The sequence below is a fragment of the Lutra lutra genome, chromosome 11 (genome assembly GCF_902655055.1).
Source record: "Lutra lutra chromosome 11, mLutLut1.2, whole genome shotgun sequence".
In the NCBI taxonomy this organism is placed as follows: Eukaryota; Metazoa; Chordata; class Mammalia; order Carnivora; family Mustelidae; genus Lutra; species Lutra lutra.
The window spans coordinates 37,790,197-37,809,625 of record NC_062288.1 but is presented as its reverse complement, the minus strand read 5'-3'; the positions used below and the strand labels follow the sequence as shown (position 1 = coordinate 37,809,625).

The 19,429-nt window shown below is 35.3% G+C and overlaps 1 long non-coding RNA gene across 1 annotated transcript; it reads right to left on the bottom strand.

Moving 5' to 3' along the window:
- Positions 1–12,124: 12,124 nt before the first annotated feature.
- LOC125081411 (uncharacterized) lies at positions 12,125–12,564 on the bottom strand. The gene is made up of 3 exons (XR_007121675.1): positions 12,478–12,564; positions 12,238–12,361; positions 12,125–12,158 (listed from the first exon to the last, which is right to left on the bottom strand). It is a non-coding gene; the product is annotated as an uncharacterized LOC125081411 (long non-coding RNA).
- Positions 12,565–19,429: the final 6,865 nt, after the last annotated feature.

Sequence of the window (19,429 nt, the reverse complement as noted above, 5' to 3'; positions counted from 1 at the left end):
CTTGGTGGCACAGCTGGTTGAGCATCCTACTCTTGGTTTCAGTCCAAGTTGTGATCTAATAGTTGTGAGATCAAGCCCTGAGTCAGGCTTAGCATGGAGTCTGCTTGAGAGTCTCTTTCTTGCCCTCTCCCTCTGCCCCTCCTGCTCATGCTCCCTCTCTCTCAAATAATAAATAATCATAAAAAAGGAGAGAAAAGCTATATGCCAACAAATTGGACAACTTCTTAGAAGAAATGGATAAGTTCGTATAAACATATAATCTATCAAAATTGAAATGGGAAGAAATAGAAAATTTGAACAGAACTAATAACAATAGCCAGCAAGGAAATTGAGTCAGTAAACAAGAAAGTCCCCAAAAAAACAAAAGTCCAGGATCAGATGGCTTTACAGATTAATTCTACCAAACATTTAAAGAAGGCTTAATACCTACTCTTCTTCAAACTATTCCAAAAATAAGAAAAGGAAGGAAAACTTTGAAATTGATTCTGTGAGAACAGCATTACTTTGATACCAAAACCAGATTAAAAAAAAAAAAACACTAAAAAAGAGAACTACAGGTCAATATCTCTGATGAACAAAGATGTATAAATTCTCAATAAAATACTAGCAAACCAAATTGAACAATATATTTAAAAAATCATTCTCCACAATCAAGTGGGTTTTATTCCTAGGTTGCAATGGTGGTTCAATATTTGCAAATCACATTAGTAAGAAAAAAGATAAGAACCATATGATCATTTCAATTAGATGCAGAAAAAGTATTTGACAAGGCATAACATCCATTCATGATAAAAATTCACAATAAAGTATGTTAAGAAGGAACATACCTCAACATAATAAAGGTCATCTGCGAAAAACCCACAGCAAACATCATCCTTAAAGAACTGAGAAACTTTCTTATAAGGTCAAGTACAAGACACGGATGTCTACTCTCACCACTTTTATTCCACATGGTACTCAGAGTACTAGTCACAGCAATCAAACAACAAAAAGAAATAAAAGTTATCCAAATCGGTAAAAAAGAAGTAAAACTTTTACTGTTTGCAGATGATATTGCACATAGGAAACCCAAAAACTAGAACTGGTAGATGAATTTGATAAAGTCACAGGATACAAAATCAATGTAGAGAAATCTATTGCATTTCTATACACCAATATTGAAACAGCAAAAGAGAATTAAGAAAACAATCCTATTTACAATTGCACACAAAATTATAAGATACCTTGGAATAAACTTAACCAAAGAGCTGAAAGACCTGTATTGAAACTATAGAACACTGATGAAAGACACTGAAGACAACTCAGACTAGTTGGAAAATGGAAAGACATTCCATGCTCACGGATTGGAAGAAGAAATATTGTTAAAATGTCTATACTACCCAAAGCAATTTACGCATTTAATGGAATCCCCATCAAAATACTAACAGCATTTTTCAGAGAACAAACAATTCTAAAATTTGTGTGCGACCACGAAAGACCCCAAATAGCCAAAGCAACCCTGAAAAAGAAAAGCAAAGTGGGAGGCATCACAATTCCAAACTTCAAGTTATATTACAAAGCTGGAACGATCAAAACAGTTTGATACTGGCACAAAAAGAGACACACAGATCAGTAGAACAGCATATAAAATCCAGAAGTAAACCCACAATTATATGGTCAATTAATCTTTGACAAAGCAGGAAAGAATATGCAATGGAGAAAAGACAGTCTCTTTAATCCATGGTGTTGGGAGAACTGGATACCAACATGCAAAAGAATGAAACCAGACCACTTTCTTAAACTGTACACAAAAATAATTTGCAAAAATTCAAGATGGATTAAAGACCTAATCATGAGACCCAAAACCATAAAAATTCTAGAAGACTACACAGGCAGTAACTTTTTGACAGCAGCTGTAGCAACTTCTTTCTAGATAGGTCTCCTGAGGTAAGGGGAACAAAGCAAAAATGAACTATTGGGACTTCATCAAAATAAAAAGCTTCTGTACAGTGAAGGAAACAACCAACAAAACTAAAAGACAATTGAAGGAATGGGAGAAGATATCTGTAAATGACATATCCAAAAAGGGTTAGTATCCAAAATACATAGGAACTTCAAAGCTAAACAAAAAACCAAAATAATCTAATTCAAAATAGGCAGAACAGACATTTCCCCAAAGGAGACACACAGATGGCCAAAAGACACACGAAAAGACATTCATCATCATTTATCATCAGGGAAATGCAAATCAAAACTATAATGAGATAACCCCCTCACCTGTCAGAATGACTAAAATCAACAACATAAAAAATAACAGGAGTTGGCAAGGATGTGGAGAGAGGAAACTTCGTGCACTGCTGGGCATGCAAACTGGGGTAGCCATTCTGGAGAACAGTATGGAGATTCCTCAAAAAAGTAAAATTAGATTCACCTTATGATGCAACAATTACATCACTGGGTATTTACCAAAAGAATATAAGAAAACTAATTTAAAGGGATATATGCACTCTTATGTTTATAGCAGCATTATTTACAATAGCCAAATTATGGAAGCAGCCCAAGTGTTTATCACTAGATGAACAGATAAAGAAGAGGTGGTATAAACATATACAATGGGATAATACTAAGTCATCAAAACGAATGAAATCTTGCCATTTGCAACTATATGGATGGAGCTAGAGAGTACAATGTTAAGTGAAATAAATCAGAGAAAGACAAATACCACATGATTTCACTAATATGTGGAATTTAAGAAATGAAACAAAAGAACGAGATAAAAAAGAGACAAACCAAAAAAACAGACTCATAACTATAGAGAACAAACTGATGGTTACCAGAGGGGAGGTGGGTGGGGAATGGGTAAAGTAGGTTATGGGAATTAAGGAATGTCGTTGTCATGATGAGCACAGGGTGATGTATGGAAGTGTTGAATCACTATATTGTACACCTGAAACACATATAACACTGTAAGTTAACTGGAATTAAAATAAAAGCTTAAAAAAAAGAAATATATTGCCGATATTTTCCCCTGACAGTTTTTTTTGTCTGAAGCCCCAGAAGGTTTTTAAGAGCCTATTAATTTTACCAGGTAATGTACCATAATTGACCAAAATTTAAATTTCATAGTTGTTTTTCTTGTTGTGACAAATATTTATACACATTTGCTACTTGCCTTGCTTGTTCGCTGTATCTAGAGTTTTTCTTTTGAATACCTTTCTCTCTTTCCCTCTCTTGTATTTTGTCTATGTTCTCTTGGCTCTTTTCACTCCTTATTCAAATGTTCCTTATTTTACTACTGGAGCTATTTTCTGCTGAATAGTTTGTAACTCTCTTTATTTCTAAAATGACCCCCCCCCCCGATTTCTTTCCTGAGTTTGGCCAGTTCTATTTTTTCCAACTTTCTACATTTTGTCATTTCTATTCTTTCTTATTCTTATTCAAGCCATTTCTAATTTTTTTCTGTCTTTGTTTTTAAGGTGTGTTCTCTAATCTGCCATTTCTAATTTAGTATTATGGTCTTTATATTTGAGTCCCGAGTTTTAATTTTTCTCTGCTACATTTTTAGGAATATTTTCATCCAATGAAAAAATTACATCTTCCTTTCTTTTTATTATAGCCTAATGAGGATGTTGTCTGGCTTTCTGATCACTTTTTATATGTCTTGGATTCTCCTAAGTCAGCAACCACCCACATCCCTATGGTGAACTATGAGGGGTCTGGGTACTTATTAGGTTTCTTAGTTCAAGAACATACTCTTCTGTTGGTACTCAGAAGTATAAAGTCTGCAGTAAATGAGAACCGTTTTGCATGATGAGGTGTCTTCTACTTTCTGTGACTCTTTTACTTTCTGAGATTCTTGCTTTCCATCGTTTTCTTCCTTCCTCCATTCACTGTCAGATCATCAAAAGAGATCTAATTTGGGCTGTTACACTGCCAACTTAAGCACTGCCTTCTCCAGATTGCCACCTCTGGTTCTGCAACTTCCTATCTCTTCTCTCTCCCAACTCCTTCCATGCTGTGGCTTTGATCCATGGGGCCTCAGACTCCCGTTGAGGTAAAGCCCTCTTTTCTGGGGGGGGTGGGGTGTAACATTATCATATTTCACCAACTACAGGATCCTACTACACAGTTTTCCTGCTTAATCTTCATATTATTTCCCCAGTTATATGTAAATGAACATTTGTGCGTTCCCTTTCTCTTAATTTTGCTCTCCATGTGAGTTGTGAGTGGAATTACTAGATCTCTTTATGGATCTGTACAGTCCCCTTTGGAGTGTAAATCAAATCACCCACCTTTGGAGGGTGTGTGGAGACATTACTATTTAAGTATCCAGAATGATCCTAGGGAAATCTGAAGTCCAAAACATTATGTTAAAACTAAAATAATATTTAAAATTTTAAAAACCATAGATTATTTTCCTTTTCTCTTTTTTAAATCTACTTTGATTTTTATATTCATATCGTTTAATGCTTGCAGAATATAAATTATATGTTGACACTACCTTCAGAGCCCAAGATCCTTAACCCATGAATGCTTTTGTAACTTTAGCTTATTTAGCATTTGATGCTAATAGATTCTTCAGCAAAGACATAAATTGATGTAGTCCTAGACTAGAGCTTTGCATTAGAAGCCAGCAGTTCCCTTCTGAGACTAAAATGGAGGTTAATCTTCTATTAATCTTACATGTTTTGCTTAGACAATTCTTTTGATATTTGATACTGAAGAGGTCTGCCCTTTGTTCTTAGCCATCCTCTTCAGGAAAATTTTCATCTGAATCACAGTGCTATAATTCTCATGACAAACTGATATTCTGCATTGTGTTTTAAAGCTAATCTTTTCAGGTAACTTTTACTTGTAAAACATGTTTGTTTTTTTTTTACAAGAATAAAAAAATCGTGGAGTTGTTCAGCTGTAATTTTTTAATATATTATTAGTCCTTTTATATTCCTTGAATTTAGTGGAGCTAGATGAATGATGGTATATCACCAGTTTAATTATTACCTGCTAAAAATGAACTTTTGTTTCAAATATAGTCTACAATTTTAAGTGAACAACCAAAGCTATTTACGACTTTTTAACAAATATCCTGTCTATAATAAAATGTGGTAAAATGTTATTTTTTAAAATCAACCTTTTGTATGTAAATGTCACTTCTCATAACTAATAATCAAGACTAGCTTAATATTAAGTGTTATGCTTCAAGAAGACAATTATCTTTAAAATCAGGATATTTCTAAGTTGAGTTAACAGTCCCAAGACATATTAAAATATTTAACTACTAAAGGCCAGGTATTTATCCTTCTTTTTTTTAAATTTTTTTTAAAGATTTTATTTATTTATTTATTTATTTATTTATTTATTTGACAGAGAGATTACAAGTAGACAGAGAGGCAGGCAGAGAGAGAGGGAAGCAGGCTCCCTGCCGAGCAGAGAGCCCCATGTGGGGCTCGATCCCAGGACCCTGGGATCATGACCTGAGCTGAAGGCAGAGGCTTCAACCCACTGAGCCACCCAGGCGCCCCTTTAAAATTTTTTTTTTAAAGATTTTATTTATTTGGTATTTATCCTTCTTAAAAATGGACAAATGGTTACTTCTTGACTTTCTTTTCTAAGGCTTTGTGTAAATTTTTATAATATTGCAGTGTTTTATTTCTTTTTAAAAGTAATTTCTTCACTATTTGGATAAGTTTGTTCTTTAATTTTAGAATCTGCTTTTCATCTTAAAAATAATCCCATACCATTAAGTGGATTTGCACAATATATACATAAATAACATAAAGGATACAGTTACGGTCATATTTCCATCTTTATTTTATCAAATCATATTATGATGTTTTTCTAGAACCCACCATCAACACAGGTGGAAGGTCCAACACCAATCTATGAAAATTCTTTCCCTTAACTTGGGATAATTTAAGATTATTGGGAGCTGACAAACTTCTTCAGTCACACATGATAGCTCTAGACATTCAACTTTAGTCAGGGAGAAGTCGCTTCCCTGTCCATGGTACCTATTTATCCTTTTATGGAACAGGACAGACTGTCAGCAAATATCTGCACTCTGCTGTGCTTCTTTGGGGTGTGATGGGGTTATTTTGCTTAGCCACTTGACCAAATCAACTGCTCCTACAAAGTAAGTAGGCACCCACTGAATCCACATCCTGCTTACTAATGTTGGAGTCAGGAATATTCCTTACTCAGCCACACCCAAGCCTTACTGACTCATAGTCACCTTCTTTGGAATGTGTTCCCTAAAGGTGTTATGTGAAAGGAATCAGGCATGTTTCAATTGGTATGTGTGTAACCCTTGCCCTTTCGCCTGTGCCAATAATTCCTCAGGATTCTGTAATTTATTACACTCTATGGAAATAAAAGGCTGAAAGATTCTTTCCTGTAATATAATCTAACATTCCAAAAACAGCTACTATAAATCCATGGATCTCACTTCCTTTTAGGGAAGACAATCCTAAATATCAACCCCTTTCTTTCAAAGATAAGCTACTCTGACTATCTTAAAGATGAAGAAAGAGGATCTTTCCTTTGGCTCTTCCTTGTTAGGTGTTATATTAGAATAACAAAGAAAAAACCCATTCCTTAGTGCATCATGATTCATTTAAATATTTTTTATTTAAAATTTTTTCCATTTTTAAAAGTTTTGTTGTTCATATTAGTGGAAATGTTTTATAAAACATATACTCTAACTCATAATTATTATTAAATAGAAAAGCTATGATTTGGGGACTAGTTATTTTCTGGTTAATCAAATATTAAATCATTCTTAACCAAAATAATATAACAGATGAGTTTTAAAGTTTTTCCACAGAGTGAATCACAAGATTTGCAAATAATAATTATATCTCCTGTTGCCAATAATGAAACAACTTATTCTTTTCCTTGCCTTGTTGCATTGGATGAAATTTTCAGAAACAGTGATACATAATAGTGAGGAAAGTACTTTTGTTCATTTCTGACTTTTATCAATATACCTTTTGTGTTTTACAGTTAATGATGCCATTGACTACAGGTTTGAAATTAGTATTATTTATCAGATTAATGAAGTACAGTCATTTTTCTAATTTACTAGATTTTCCTTAAATCAAGAATACGTCATGGATCTAGTTGTACAGATATTCAGCATGTAAATATGACATTTTTCCTTGATATGACAGATTATCTAATAGAATGAGACAGGGTCTCCTACTACTCCACCATCTTGCCCCTCCTCCTAATAGATATATCAATATAGGCTTATTTATAAATTCTAAAACATAAGCCTTATATGAATATTAAAACTTAAATGTCATGCTGAATTCAATTTGATAATTTTTTAAAAAATATTTTATTTATTTATTTGGCAGAGAGAGAGAGACAGACAGAACAAGCATGGGAGCAAGAGAGAGAGAGAGAGAGAGGGAGAAGCAGGCTCCCTGAGCAGGCTCAACAGGAAGCCTGACATGGGGCTTGATCCCAGGACCCTGGGATCATGAGCTGAGCTGAAGGCAGATGCTTAACTGACTGAGCCACCCAGGCACCCCAATTTGATCATTTTTATAAACATTTGGTCTAAATCCTGTTTTTCTAATGCTCTGTCATATTTTGGCATTATTATGCCAGACCAAAAAAAATGTTCTAAAATATCCTACTGTTTTTCTGTGCTATGGTTTTTAAAACCACATTATAAGGTTTATTTATTTATTTATTTTGGTTTTGGGAGGATTTTAATAACTCATACCTTAAATTGTCTAAGCCTAGCACTCTGTTAAAGGAAGTTCTTTGACTTTTTCTATTTCATTTATGACTTTTAATTTACTCAAGCTTTCTGTATATTCTTGGGTTGTTTTAGTAATCAAAATTTTCCTATAAAGTAATATTACCACCTAATCAAAGCAAGACTCAACCAATTTTAAGTATTGATTATCATTTAAACAACATTCTTTGAAAAAGACACAGTTAAGTTAGTTGTCAGCAATAAAAAGTTAACTAGAAAATCACTTTTGTTTGGAAATTTAGGAAAACACTCATGGGTCAGAAAGAAATCATTTTAAATTGGAAATATTCTGAAATGAATAATGATGAAAATATTACTTATCAAAACATGTAGAAGGCAACTAAGAAGTACTTAGGAAAAAAAGGTTAGTATTGAATTCATATATTAGAAAATACGAAAGGCTTAACAAGTTGAGCATCCAAGTTAAGGATTGAGGATTGGTGTCAAAGTAATCTTGAGAAAGAAAAACAGAGCTGGAAGTATCACCATCCTAGACTTCAAGATATACTACAAAGACACAGTAATCAAAACAGTACGGTACTAGCACAATGGATCAGGATCAATGCAACAGGACAGAGAGCATAAAAGAAACCCCATACTTACATGGTTAATTAATCAGTGACAAAGGAAGTAAGAATATACAATAGGGAAAAGACAATCTTCAATAAATGGTGCTGGGAAAACTGGACAGCCACATACAAAAGAATGAAACTGGAACTCTTTCTTATACTATACACAAAAATAAACTCAAAATGGATTAAGAACCTAAATGTAAGACTCAAAACCATAAAACTCCTTAAAGAAAGCATAGGGAGTAGTCTCTGAACATTGGCCTTAAAAACATTCTTCTGTGTATGTCTTCTCAGGCAAAGGAAACAAAAGCAAAAATAAACTATTTGGACTATACCAAAATAAAAAGCTTTTGAACAGTGAAGGAAACTACCAACAAAATAAAAAGGAAATCTACTGAGTGAAAGAACATATTTGCAAATAATATATGTAATAAGGGGCTAATATCTAAATATATAAAGAACTTCTACAACTAAACACCAAAAAAAAAAAAAAATCCAATTAAAACCAAAGAACCTGAATAGACATTTTTCTAAAGAAAAATGTAGATGGTCAACAAACACATGAAAAGATGCTCAACATCACTCATCATCCAGGAAATACAAATCAAAATCACAATGAGATATCACCTCATACCTGTCAGAATGGCTAAAATAAAATAATAATAATAACAACTGTTAATGAGAATGTGGGGGAAAAAAGGAACCCTCATGCACTGTTGGTGGGAATATAAACTGGTGCAACCACTGTGGAAAATAGTACAGAGGATCCTCAAAAAATTAAAATTTCCACTCTTGCATATTTACCCAAAGAAAATAAAAACACTAATTTGAAAAAGATATATGCACCCTCATGTTTCTTGCAGCATTATCTAAAATATCCAATATATGAAAGCAACCAATAGATGAATAAATAAAGAAGATGTGGCATACATATACAATGTAATGTTACTCAACCATAAAAAGAATGAGATCTTGCCATTTGCCACAAAACAGAGGGACCTAGGAAGTACAGTGCGAAGTGAAATAAGGCAGATGAGAAAGACAAATGCCATCTGATTTCACTTATATGTGAAATCTAAAAAAACAAGATAAATGAACAAACAAAAACAGAAACAGATCCACAAATACGGAGAACTGGTGTTTGCTAGAGAGAAGGCAGCTAAGGAGATGGGAGAAATAGGTGAAAGGGATTAAGAGATGCAAACTTCCTGTTACAGAATGGATAAATCATGGGGATAAATGTAGTATGGGAAATATAGTCAATAATATTCCAGTGGCTTTGTATGGTGACAGATGGTGACTGCACTCATCATGGTGAGCCTAACTTAACGTATGGAGTTGTCAAGTCACTATGTCATGTACCTGACATTAATATAGCATTGTAAACCATACTTCTATAAAAAAATAATTTTAAAAAAGGATTGGATTGTCAAATAAGCCAGACACAAATAAGAGATCAAACTTTATCAATAATATCGAGGGTGCAAATAATCAAAAAGCATAGTCAATCTGTGGAGAAGTCTAGCACTTCAAGCTGAGCATTCTCAGGTCTTTTTTAAAAACTATGTAAGAAATTTTCTGACCCAGAGCACCCATGTTGAAAGGGTCATAAACCATCTCTGCTTTATACTCAGATAGTTATAGCTTACATGATATTTTTCAGGCAATTATGTCCTACAAATCTATAGATTCCAGGTTCTTTTAAGCATTTCTAAATGGCCAGGTACATCCTGCTAAAAGCTTTTCATAACAAGGCCTCTCCTTCTATTTGCTATGTCTATTTTTGTCTATTTGCTATGAAGTCTGTTACTGGTATGTTTACACAGAGATTAAACTAGGGCGTTTGCCTTCTTTCTTTTCCAGGGCATCTCCTCCTCTGGCCAGGAGAGCAGATGCATTGCAGACCTGCTGTTTTAATCATTTACTTCCCAAGACACCAGTCAGAACAATGCAATAAGGTTAAAAACAAAAACAAACACTCAAAACTCAAAAAGTAGAAAAACATAGAAGGATTAATGGTATAGAAACAAAGGTAAATGGACAAAGTAAATAATGCCAAACAAATGGACCCTGGTTAATTGAAAATGTCAATAAAATTCATAAACTTCTGGTAAGATTAACAAAATAAAAACAGAGAAACAAGACAAAAATAATCACTGTCAAAAGACCTAAGTACAGATAAGAATACAGGTTATACAGATAATAAGAGCCTATTTGCTACCATTTTTATGCCAATATATCAGAAATCTTAAATTGAATGGACACAATCCTAGAGGAGAATCTTTAACCATGCATGTAATAAAGAGAAACATGAGGAAAAGGATTGATTGGAGCTCTGAATGTTATCAGCTGAGAATTTAAGACTGAAAAGTGAGAATAAGGGTAACAGAATGGAATGACTTATGCTCAATGTAGAAATGAAACAACTAACAAAAATCAGGAGGCAAAGGAAAGAGAAAGTGGAAAATGGAATCAGCTGTGATAGCAATACTCAAAGGATACCACTTACAGCTGAGAAATCAAGTACTTGGAACAGTAACATATTCACAAATATAAACATAAGTAAGATCATACTGTTGAGTAAAATTATGCAATTAAATTACCAGTGGAGGGTAGAAGATAGGAGTTAATTTTCTTGTAGCTCATAATAGGGAACAGACACTTAAGGACTAAAAAAGGAGGGAACTGAGGGCATTTGATAAAAGTAAAATTGTAAAGTACCAGTAAAAAGAAATACCAGACAGCTGGAATAAAAGGCAAAGAAAACAGAACACCTAGTGAAAGATAAATGCTTAAAAATAGGATAGACTTCTGGCTTCCAGTCTGACTTTTATAAAGAGCTTGAAAATTGTCTTTCTGTCCTCCCAACACCCAAAACAAACAAAACCAACAACTCTTCTTAGATCCATTAGATAATTGATGTCACAGGGTAAACTATCACCCCGAAAAATAAACAGAAAGGTGAATACAGAGAATCACGGCTTAACAGGAGCAGAGAGGCCCAGAAGCAGAAGCTCACAATGAATGCCAGAAACTGGTAGGCTATAAACTGACTAATTGCTGGAGGCTGAGAATGAGCCAGTTTGAGAGATTAAAAACCCCTGGGAGCCCAGCCTTACAAAGTTAAATGTAGTTTTACAATATGATCCAGCATTCATGCTCCTAGAAGTTTCCCTAATGAGTTGAAAACTTAAGTCAAAAAAAGCCCTACACACAATTTATAGCAGCTTTATTTATATTTGCTAAAAATTGGAAGCTACCAAGATGTCCTTCAATAAGTGACTGAATAAACAAACTATGGATCCATTCCATAGAATGGAATATTATTAGCAATAAAAAGAAATGAGCTATCAAACCACTAAGAGATATGGAGGATATTTAATGTTCCTCATTAAATGCTTATTGCCAAGTGAAAGCAGCCATTCTGAAAAGGCTACATCCTGTGTGATTCTAACTGTGTGACATTCTGCAAAAGACAAAACTATAGAGACAGCAAAAGCATCAGTGGCTGTCAAGATTTTGAGGGGTGAGAGAGAGGAATAAATGGGTAGAGCACAGTGGATTTTTAGGGCATTGAAACTATTTTGTATGATAATCCATTGGTGCATACATAACATATATTTGTCAAAACCCTTTGAATGTACAACATGAAGAGTAAGCCGCCTTAGGGCAAACTTCAGAATTTAGTTAATAATAATAACCAATTTTAGTTAATTAATTGTACCACATATACCACACTAATGGAAAATGTTAATAATAGGGGAAATTATGTGCAGGACAAGAGGGGATATATATAGGAACTCACCAAATGTCTGCTCAATAGGTCTATAAACCTATAACTTTTGAAAAATAAAGTCAATTAATTTAAAGAAAACCAGACTAAACAATGTAACATACTATAAAAGGACTCAAACATACCTGTCAAATCAGTGAAGGTAACTTGTTTTAAATCACATGGATTAAAAACTAGGTTTAAATAAGACAAAGAATGACGAAAATAACGTTAAGGGATATGACTCATAACGAAGATAGAGCAGTGCACCTATAACAGAGAATCAGAGAATCAACCTTCATACAAGTGAAATGATAGGAAATGGGGGAGTGGGTAGTAATTAACTACCCCGTTGGTTGTAAATGTGAAGCCAGCACAATACATACACTAGCTCTTTGCTTCGGTTCCAGTCTTCTCCAGGGCTTCCTAATTGGTATTTTCCATGTGACATCTGAAGCTTCTGGAGTTTTTCAGACCATCTTTGGGTAAAAAGACAATTTACAAATTCAAAATTAGGTATGAGCACACTTATTTTGAATGAGAAAAGAAATGACAATAAGATATTGGAGCCTAGGAAATTCAAATCCCTTTTTACTAAGGTCTTATGGAAAGTTACTATGAACATACAGATATGCTTCCTGATTGCAGCCTGGCTTTCTTCTCCCTTCAGAACAGCTTTTAACTATCAATGAAACCCAATATTCAAAATGCCGAGCAAGTGAAAACTCTAGTAGCACAGTAAGTCTGCCTCTGTCCTGTGACTACTATTCTCCAATAACTACAAGTCCACAGGACATGAGGATTCAGGAGCACCTGTTAGCCCCAAGCTTCTCTACAACCATGAATGACTTCATTCTTGACAGTTGTGGCTTCCCCTCTGGGTAACTAAGGAAAACTTTTCTTTCTGGAAATTCCTTCCCTCATGGTCTAGCTGCTTTAAAAACTTTCATTCCCCACCCCAGTGTTTTGTCTTTTTAGTGTTGGCCTTCAGTTCCACTTTATAATCCTTGAGTTCCATATTGTTCTAAAGGGATTATAGGGTGGAGGGGGAAGATGGGCTTCAGGTCTGTTCATTTAAGGAGATGATGGGGAATATGAGTCCTAAGAGTGAAGTAGCTATAAGATATTGGTCTCAGGGCTTTTCTTCTATTAGTTTGATCTTCTCTAAATCTATCTCCTGATTAGGACTATGCTGAACTTGTCTTTTTGTTTATCTAGAGTTGTAAGAAAACAAAAACCAAAACCTTACCCAGATTTATTATATGTTAGGTTCCAGGACTAGGAAAAACAACCAACTCTGACACTTAATTTCATTTCATATCTTTAGGAGGTACAGTATATCTTGAACATTTTTTTTCAAGGAGTACATCAATGGTATATTTTCTGAAAAGCTTTGAATGTCTGTCTTCATATATGAGGAGGAACATAATTGGGATATCATTCCCCACCAGCTCATATAGACATTATTCGATTGCCTGTCTCATTTTAGTTTACTACTTATTTTTTTAATGTTTCTTTTAAAAATGTTTATTTAAATGCTAGTTAGGGCAATACTGGTTTCGGGAGTGGGATTAAGTGGTTCATCAATTACATACAACACCCAGTGTTCATCATAACATTGTAACAAGTACCCTCCTTAATATCCATCACCCATCTAGCCCATCCCCCACTCACCTCCATCTGCCAACCTTCAGTTTGTTCTCTACCATTAAGAATCTCTTATGGGGGGTGCCTGGGTGGCTCAGTGGGTTAAAGCTCTGCCTTTGGCTTGGGTCATGGTCTCAGGGTCCTGGGATAGAGCCCTGCATGGGGCTCTCTGCTCAGCAGGGAGCCTGCTTCCCCCTCTCTCTGCCTGCCTTTCTGCCTACTTGTGATCTCTCTCTGTCAAATAAATAAAATCTTTTAAAAAAAAGTCTCTTATGGATATTTCCCTCTCTTCTCTTTTTTTCCTCCTCTCATACGTTCATCTGTTTTTTTTCTTAAATTCCACATATGAGTGAAATCATGGCATTTGTCTTTCTCTGAATGACTTATTTCACTTAGCATAATATACTCTAGCTCCATTCATGTATTTGCAAATGGCAAGATTTTGTTCCTTTTGATGGTTGAGTAATACTCCATTGTGTATATAAGTCACATTTTTTTTATCCATTTATCAGTCAAAGGACATTTAGGCTCTTTCCATACTTTGGCTATTGTTGATAATGCTGCTATAAATATCAGGTGCATGTACCCCTCTGAATCTGTGTTTTTGTATCCTTTGCTTAAATACCCAGTAGTTCAATTGCTGGATGGCAGGGTAGTTCTATTTTTAACTTCTTGAGGAACCTCCATACTGTTTTCCAGAGTGGCTGCACCAGCTTGTATTCCCACCAACAGTGTAGAAGGGTTCTCCTTTCTCCACATCCCCGCCAGCATCTGTCATTTCCTGACTTGTTAATTTTAGCTATTCTGACAGGTGTGAGGTGGTATCTCATTGTGGTTTTGATTTGTATTTCCCTGATAATAAGTGATGTTGAGCAACTTTATGTGTCTGTTAGCTATCTAGATGTCTTCTTTGGAACAATATCTATTCATGTCTTCTGCCCACTTCTTTTTTTTTTTTTAAGATTATTTATTTATTTTTTTTTAAAGATTTTATTTATTTGTCAGAGAGAGAGAGAGAGAGAGAGAGAGCGAGAGTGAGCACAGGCAGATAGAGTGGCAGGCAGAGGCAGAGGGAGAAGCAGGCTCCCTGCTGAGCAAGGAGCCTGATGCGGGACTCGATCCCAGGACTCTGGGATCATGACCTGAGCCGAAGGCAGCCGCTTAACCAACTGAGCCACCTAGGCGTCCCTATCTATCTATCTATCTATCTATCTATTTATTTATTTATTTATTTATTTATTTATTTATTTGACAGACAGAGATCACAAGTAGGCAGAGAGGCAGGCCGAGAGAGAGGAGGAAGCAGGCTCCCTGCCGAGCAGAGAGCCCGATGCAGGGCTCGATCCCAGGACCCAAGGACCACAACCCGATCCAAAGGCAGAGGCCTTAACACACTGAGACACCCAGGTGCCCCATTCTACCCACTTCTTAACTGGATTATTTGTTTTGGGGGGTACTGAATTCTATAAGTACTTCATAGATTTTGGAGACTAACCTTTTATCAGATATGTCACTTGTAAATATCTTCTCTCACTCCTTATGTTGCCTTTTAGTTTTGTTGGTTGTTTCCTTCACTGTGCAGAAGCTTTTATCTTGATGAACTCCCAGTTGTTCATTTTTGGTTTTGCTTCCCTTGTCTCTGGTGATGTATCTAGTAAGAAGTTGTTATGACTGAGTCAAAGAGGTTGCTGCCTGTGTTCTTCTCTAGGATTTTGATGTTTTCCTGTCTCACATTTAAGTCATTCATCCATTTTGAATTATTTTTGTGTATGGTGTATTTTGGGTATGGTAAGGAAATGGTCTAGTTTCATTCTTCTGCATGTGGCTGTCCAGTTTTCCCAACAAGCTCTGTTGAAGAGAATTTTTTTCACTGACTATTCTTTCCTGCTTTGTTGAAAATTAGTTGACCACATAGTTGTGGGTCCATTTCTGGGCTCTCTATTCTGTTCCATTGATCCATGTGTCTGTTTTTGTGTCAGTACCATACTGTCTTGGTGACTACAGCTTTTTAATAGAGCTTGAAGTCTGAAATTGTGATGCCACCAGCTTTGGTTTTCTTTTTCAATAGCTTTGGCTACTCAGGTCTTCTGTGGTTCCATACAAATTAGCATTGTTTGTTCCAGCTCTGTGAAAAATACTGATGGTATTTTGATAGGGACTGCATTCAATGTGTAGATTGCTTTGGCAGTATAGACATTTTAATAGTGTTTGTTCTTCCAATCCATGTGAATGGAAGATTTTTCCATTTCTTTCTGTCCTCTTCAATGTGTTTCATAATTCTTCCGCAGTTTTCAGAATACAGATCTTTTATCTCTCTGGTTAGTTTATTTCTAGGTATCTTATGGTTTCTGGTGCAATTGTAAATGGGACTGAATTGTTGATTTCTTTTTTTGCTGCTTCATTATTGGTGTATAGAAATGCAACAGATTCCTGTACATTGATTTTATATCCTGTGACTTTGCTAAATTCATGTATTAGTTCTAGCAATTGTTTGGTGGAGTCTTTGGGCTTTCTACATAGAGTATCATGTTGTCTGCAAATAGTTAAAGTTTGACTTCTTCCTGGCCAGTATGGGTGCCTTTTATTTATTTCTTTGTGTTTTCTGATTGCTGAGGCTAAGACTTTCAGTACTATGTTAAATAGTAATGGTGAGAGTGGACATCCCTGTCTTGTTCTTGACCACAGAGGAAAAGCTCTCAGTTTTTCTCCATTGAGGATGATATTAGCTGTGAGTCTTTCCTATATGGCCTTTATTATGTTGAGGTATGTTCCATCTGTACCTATTTTGTTGATCACTTTTATCAAGAATGGGTGTTGCATTTTGTCAAATGCTTTTTCTGTGTCTACTGAGAGGATCATATGGCTCTTATCCTTTCTTTTATTAATACAGTTTATTATGTTGATTGATTTGTAAATACTGTACTACTCCTTGTAGCTCAGGAGTAAATCTCACTTGATCATGGTGAATAATTCTTTTTTAAATTTTATTAACGTATAATGTATTATTTGCTTCAGGGCTACAGGTCTGTGAATCATCAGTCTTACACAATTCACAGCACTCACCATAGCACATGCCCTCCCCAGTGTCCATAACCCAGCCACCCTTATCCCCTGCCACCTCCCAGCAACCCTCAGTTTATTTTGTGAGATTAAGAGTCTCTTACAGTTTGTCTCCCTCCTGATCCCATCTTGTTTCATTTTTTTTCCCTCCCTGCCTTCCACAACCCCCCACCCTACCTCTCACATTCCTCCTATCAGGGAGATCATATGATAATTGTCTTTCTCTGACTTATTTTGCTTAGCATAATACTGTCTAGTTCTATCCCTGCCATTGCAAATGGCAAGATTTCAATTTTTGATGGCTGCATAGTATTCCATTGTATATATATACCACATCTTCTTTATCCAGTGAATAATTCTTTTAATGACTGTTCGATTTAATTTGCTAGTATCTTTTGAGAATTTTTGCATCCATGTTAATCAGGGATTTTGGCCTGTAATTCTCCTTTTTAGTGGGGTCTTTGTCTGGTTTTGGAATCAAGGTAATGCTGGCCTCATAGAAGAAATCTGGAAGTATTCTTTCATTTCTACTTTTCGGAATAATTAGAGAATAGGCATTATCTCTTCCTTAAATGTCTGGTAGAATTCCTCTGGGAAGCCATTTGGCCCTGGACTTTTGTTTGTTGTTAGATTTTTGATTACTGATTCAATTTCTTTGCTGGTTATGGGTCTGTTCAAATTTTCTATTTCTTCCTGTTTCAGCTTTGGGAGTTTGCATGTTTCTAGGAATTTGTCAGTTACTTCCAGATTGTCCAGTTTGTTGCATATAATTTTTCTTAATATTCTCCTATAATTGTTTGTATTTCTGTGGTGTTTGTGGTGACCTTTCCTCTTTCATTTGTAATTTTATTTGGATCCTTTCTCTTTTGTTTTTGACAAGTCTGGCTAGGGGTTTATTAATTTTAGTAATTCTTTCAAAGAACCAGCTCTTAGTTGCATTGATCTGTCCCACTATTTTTTGTTTGTGTGTTTCTATATCATTTATTTCTGCTTTAATCTTTATTACTTCCCTTCTTCTTCTGGCTTTAGGCTTTATTTGTTGTTCCTTTACTAGCTCTGTTAGGTATAAGGTTAGGTTGTGTATTTGAGACTTTTCTTGCTTCTTGAGGTAGGCCCATATTACATTACACTATTCTCTTGCAACTGCTTTTGCTGTGTCCCAAAGGTTTTGGACTCATGTTTTCATTTTCATTTGCTTCCATGCACTTTAAAAAAAAAGATTTATTTCTTTTAGAGAGAGAGAGAGAGAGAGAGAGAGAGAGAGAGAGAAGGAGACAGAGAGGGAAAGCACATGTGTCGGGGGAGGGGCAGAGGGAGAGAATTTTCAGACTCCCTGCTGAGCATGGAGCCCAACATGGGGCTTGATCTCATGACCCATGAGATCATGACCTGAGCCAAAACCAAGACTGAGCCACCCAGGTGCCCCTTCCATTACTTTTATTTCTTCTTTAATTTCCTGGTTAACCTACTCAGTTTTTAATATGATGCTCTTTTAACTTCCATGTACTTGTGGTCTTTCCAATTTTTTTTTTTCTTTGACTTCAAGTTTCATAATGCTGTGGTCTGAAGATATGCACTGTATGGTCTCAATCTTTTTGGGGGTGATTTGTGACCCAGTATGTGTGATCTATTCTGGAGAATGTTCCATGTGTACTTGAAAAGAATGTGTATTCTGTTGCTTTAGGATGAAGTGTTCTGAATATATCTATTAAATACATCTGGTCCAGTGTGTCATTCAAAGCCATTGTTTCTTTGTTAATTTTCTGCTTAGATGATCTGTCCACTGCTGCAAGTAGGGTGTAAAGTCTCCTACTATTATTGTATTAATATCAATGAGTTTCTTGATGTTTGTTATGAATTGATTTATATATTTGGGTGCTCCCAAGTTGGGGGCATAAATATTTACAAGATATTTAGATTGTCTTGATGCATTGACCCCTTAATGATATAATGCCCTTCTTCATCTCCCGTTATAGTCTTTGGTTTAAAGTCTAGTTTGTCTGATATAAGCATGGCTACTCTGGCTTTCTTTTGACATCCATTAGCATGATATGGATGTCATATCATGACTCTTCATCCCTCACATTCAATATGCAGGTGTCTTTAGGTCTAAAATGAGTTTCTTGTGGGCAGTATATAGCTGGAGATATTTTTATCCATTCTGTTATCCTATGTTTTTTAATTGAAGCATTTATTCCATTTATATTCAGAGGGATTATTGAAAGATAGGAACTTAGTGTCATTGTGTTATCTGTAAAGTTGGTGTTTCTGGTAATGTTCTCTGTTCCTTTCTAGTCTTTAATAATTTTGGTCTTTTTTTCCCCACTCAGAATCTCCTTTAATTATTTCTTGCAGGGCTGGTTTAGCGGTCATGAACTCTTTTAGTTTCTGTGTGTCTGGGAAACTCTATTTCTCTCTTTCTATTCTGAATGACAGCCTTACTAGATAAAGTATTCTTGGGTGCATATACTTTTGTCATTTAGTGTCCCAGAGGAGAATTCTGCATATGTCCAGCTTGGTTTGATCATATTTCAGCAATCTATGAGCTTTTCCCATCCATGTATTTAGGAAAGCTTTCTATCAAAAACATGCCTGTAATTCCAAGATGGCAATTTTCTTCTTGCTTTGTCT